Source organism: Carcharodon carcharias, chromosome 33, assembly GCF_017639515.1.
Source record: "Carcharodon carcharias isolate sCarCar2 chromosome 33, sCarCar2.pri, whole genome shotgun sequence".
Classification (NCBI taxonomy): Eukaryota; Metazoa; Chordata; class Chondrichthyes; order Lamniformes; family Lamnidae; genus Carcharodon; species Carcharodon carcharias.
The window spans coordinates 6,581,883-6,586,404 of NC_054499.1; the positions used below are offsets into that span (position 1 = coordinate 6,581,883).

Here is a 4,522-nt window from a genome sequence, read left to right on the forward strand (position 1 = left end):
TGACCCAACAAGTCTATGCTGGACAAACTTCCTTCCAACTTAGTTCATCTCATTTTTGTGTGTTTTTGTTTGATGTCATTGTAGCTTCCCAGTGCTCTAATTGTTCAAATTGTGAAAAGACACACACCTAAGATTCTCAAAGAAATAATTCATTACTTTAATGGTAGAGCATCCGCATGGTATTACACCAAAATACAATTTACAAGACAAAATGAGAAATGTGCATATCAATAATAAACAAAAGTAGGCAACATGAATTTATTTTAATTGAGAAATGTAATCATATGTATTAATCTGTGGCCTCTGGATTTTCACCTGCAAAAGAAAGAGTTAAATCTTTTATTTCTCTCTAAATGAAAAATCTTATACTTACATGCAGTTCCTGTCGTCTACAAGATCATGTGTCCACATTTATAATGGGAACTGGACGTGCAAACTTTTTATTCTGAAATTACTCTCTTCCCCTAGTGAAGGTGCTGCTGGACTCGCACAGGCATAGAAACATAGGACTTAGGAGCAGGAGTAATCCATTCAGCCCTTCAAGCCTGCTTTGCCACTCAATAAGATCATGGCTGATCTGAATCGGATTGTGGTCTCAGCTTCACTTCCTGTCTGCCCCCCATAAACCTTGCTCCCTTTCCTGAATTTTCCCGTTGGTGATTTTGGGGGCTGGGCCCACTCGCCGACGGGAAATTGATGTGGGATGACATTGGGAGGAACCCCTGCCATCATCCCAGTCCCTTTAAATTTTTAGGAAGGCAGGTGGAAAGCGAAATCAGCTGTCTGCCCGCTGCCCTGTCAATGGCCAGTTGAGGCCCGTGACAGGCTAATTAAGATAATTAAAGACCTGCCCGTGTAGCCAGCAATTTACAGAACAATGTGGGCGATGTACTTCCTGAGATGATTCTACACAGCAGTGCGTCATTCCTCTTGCAGACTTCAGCCTTCTACTTCTCTTCTGTCATCCATTCTTGTTTCTTCCCTGCATTATGGAACCTTCTCTGAGAGTCTTTTCTTATTCTGGTATTCTTCCTGTTGTTACACTTGGTGATCACTCAAGGAAAGCATGTCCCCAGCGGGCTTCTGATAAAGAATGAAACCTCATCCACTGGCGGGATGAGGTTTCATGTCTGTTTTGAAAAAGTCTAATAAAGTTTACGTCCTTTTTATTAATATGTCCTATCTTGTGTGACATTGTCACATGAAGGGGACATGTGAATAATTTTTTAATTTTTCTATTTTTTGACTTTTCTTACCTGTCACTAATTTCCCTGAGACAGGACATTGCCTCAGGGAGCAGTGTGCTCTTTTGCGTGCATTTGGGAAAGAGTGCACTTTGACAGATGGTGAATCCCTCCCCCACACCCCAGCACAGGAAGTGCATAGCACTTCCTGTCGGGCAGACTGCTGGGTGGGCCTTAATTGACCCGCCCACACAAAATGGCAGCGGGACCCGTTTCGGTGGCGGGTGTCGGCTGTCCACCAACCGCCCAGCCGGTGGGGCCCGCCTGCCATCCAAGGGCAAGATTCTACCCCTTGTCTATCAAACATCTATCCATCTCAGCCTTCAATAAATTCAATGACACTGCCTCCACTGATTTCTGGGGAAGAGAATTCCACAGATTAATCACCTCCTGAGAGAAACAAACAATTCTCTTCACCTCTGCCTTAAAAGGGAGACCAATTATATTTAAACTGTGTACCCAAGTTCCACTCCTCTCCACAAATGAAGACATGTCCCCAGTATGCTCTTTCTTTACTTTTGCATGGGAAGTGGGCATCATTGGCTTGGCCAGCCATTTATTGCCCATTCCTAACTTCCTTGAGATAGTGGTGGTGAGAACCTTCTTGAGTTGCTGCAAGCCATGTGGTGTCAGTATACCTCCAGTGCTGTTAGGAAGGGAGTTCCAGGATTCCAGGAAGTTCCATCCTATCAAGTCTCCTTAGGATCTTATACATTTTAATAAGGTTATGTCTCATTCTTCTAAACTTCAGTGGTTATAGGGCCAGCCTGAAACCATAAGATAAGCCCTTCCTTCCTGGAATGAGTCAGATGAACGTTTGCTGAACTGCTACCAATGCAATTATATCCTTTTTCAAATAAGGAGATCAAAACTGTACACAGTGTTCCAGGTATGGTCTCACCAAGGCCCTGTACAGCTGCAGTAAAACTTCCCTATTTTTATATTGCATTCCCCTTGCAACAAACACCAGCATTCCATTTGCCTTCCTAATCACTTGCTAACTTTTTGTGATTCGTGTACCAGGATACCCAGATCCCTCTGTACCACTGAGTTCTACAATCTCTCGCTATTTAACTAGTATACTGCTTTCCTATTCTTCCTACCAAAGTGGATAAGGTCACATTTTTCCACACAATTCTACATCTGCCAATTTTTTGCCCACTCACTGAACCTATTTATGCCCTTTGTGGACTCTTTACCCCCTCTTGACAACTTACTTTCTTACATATCTTGGTGTCATCGGCAAATTTAGCTGCCATATATTCAGTTCCTTTACAGGTCATTGATATAAATTGTAAATAGTTGAGGTCCCAGCACTGATCCCTGTGGCACTCTAATAGTCACAGCTTGCCAACCCAAAAAGAACCACTTTCCCCTAATCTCTACTTCCCTTCAGCTAACCAGTACTTTAATCATGCTAATATGTTAACCCCTACACCTAATTCTATTATGATTTAAGTACCTGCTATATGTTCCTTAGTAATGGATTCTAGCAATTTCCCAATGACAGATGTTAGGCTAACTAGCCTGTACTTTACTGCTTTCTTTATCCCTCCTTTCTTGAATAAAGGTATTGCATGTGATATTTTCCAACCTGCTGGGACCCTTCCAGATTATAACCAATGCATCTACTATCTCTGTATCCACTTTTTTTAAGACCCTAGGATGCAGGCCATCTGGTCCTGGGGACTTGTCCACGTTTAGGTCTAAGAGTTTTCCCATACCTTTTCCCTGGTGATGGTGACTGTTTTAAGTTCCTCCCTCCCTTTCACCTCTTAATTTTCAAGTATCTTGGGGAAATTTTCTAAGCCCTTCTGCTGTGAATATAAATGCAAAATACCTGTTCAACAGTGCCACAATTTCATTTTTTTCCATTATGAATTTCCCAGACTCAGTCTCCAGAGGGCCAACTCTCACTTTTATTCACTCATAGGATATGGGCATCGCTGACTAGGCTAGCTTTTATTGCCCATCCCTGGTTGCCCTTGAGAAGGTGGTGGTGAGCTGCCTTCTTGAACTGCTGCTATCCTTTTAAAATACTTCCAGAAGCTCTTACTATCTGTCTTTATATTTCTAGCTACCTTTCTCTCATACTCTAATTTCTCCCCCTTTATTACTTTTGTAGTCTTTCTTTCGTGGTTTTTAAAATCTGCCCAATTTTCTGACCTTTCACTAATCTTTTCAGAATTACACAGTGTTTCTTTCAGTTTGATACTATCCTTAACTTCCTTATTTAGCCACGTATGTTAGTTCCTTCTCAAAGAATCTTTCTTTCTCACTGGGCTAATTCTTTGCTGAGTGTTATTAAATATTTCTTTAAATGTCTGCCACTACGTCTTTACTGTCCTGCCTTATAACCTAGTTTCCCAGTTCGTTTTAGCCAACTCTACCTTCTTACCCTAATAATCACCTTTATTTAGGTTTAAAATATTAGGCTCAGACCCACACTTCTCACCTTCAAATTGAATGTGAGATTCTATCATGCTATGATTGCTATTGCCTAGTAGCTTCTTTACTATGAGGTTATTAATTAATCCTGTCTTATTGCATATTACCAGGTCTAGAAAAGCCTACTCCCTGGTTGGTACAAGAAAATATTATTCTAAGAAATTGTCATGAATACACTTTGAACTCATTTTCCAGGCTACCTTTGCCAAGCTTATTCACCCAATTTTTATCTGGATTAAAGTCACCCATGATTATTGCGGTACCTTCCTTACATGCCCCATTTATTTCTTCCTGTATGCTCTGTCCTACTATTAGGGGACCCATGATCTACTCCTGTAAGTGATCTCTTTCCTTTCCTAATTTTTATATCTATCCAAACTGATTCTACATCTTGCTTTTTCAAGCTAAGACCATCTCTCACTACTGTACTAATGTCCATATTAATTAACAGAACTACCCCACCAACTTTTCCAAGCTTTCTTTCCAAAATGTCAAATCTCCTTGAATATTCATGTCCCAGCCTTGGTCACTTTGCAACCATATTTTCATTATATTTCATCTCATTTCTATATGTCTTAGTTCTGATGAATGGTCTTACGGACTCAAAACGTCAACTGTATCCCTCTCCGCAGATGCTGTCAGACCTGCTGAGTTTTTCAGGTATTTTTGTTTTTGTTCTGGATTTCCAGCATCCACATTTATTTTATCTTTCATAATAGCTGTCTGATCATACATATTTATTTCTGTGCTAGCAACTCATCCATTTTATTCCAAATGTTGCGCACATTCTCATACAGAGCCTTTAACTCTGTATTTTACCATTTTTGCAA

The 4,522-nt window shown here is 40.7% G+C and overlaps 1 long non-coding RNA gene across 1 annotated transcript in view; it reads right to left on the reverse strand.

The window, feature by feature from the left end:
* Positions 1 to 226: 226 nt before the first annotated feature.
* The window catches only part of LOC121272338, a 522,524-nt gene continuing 518,228 nt past the window's right edge, over positions 227 to 4,522 (reverse strand). The window contains exon 3 of the long non-coding RNA XR_005941871.1: positions 227 to 315. This is a non-coding gene — a long non-coding RNA (uncharacterized LOC121272338). The remainder of the gene's footprint in view (positions 316 to 4,522) is intronic.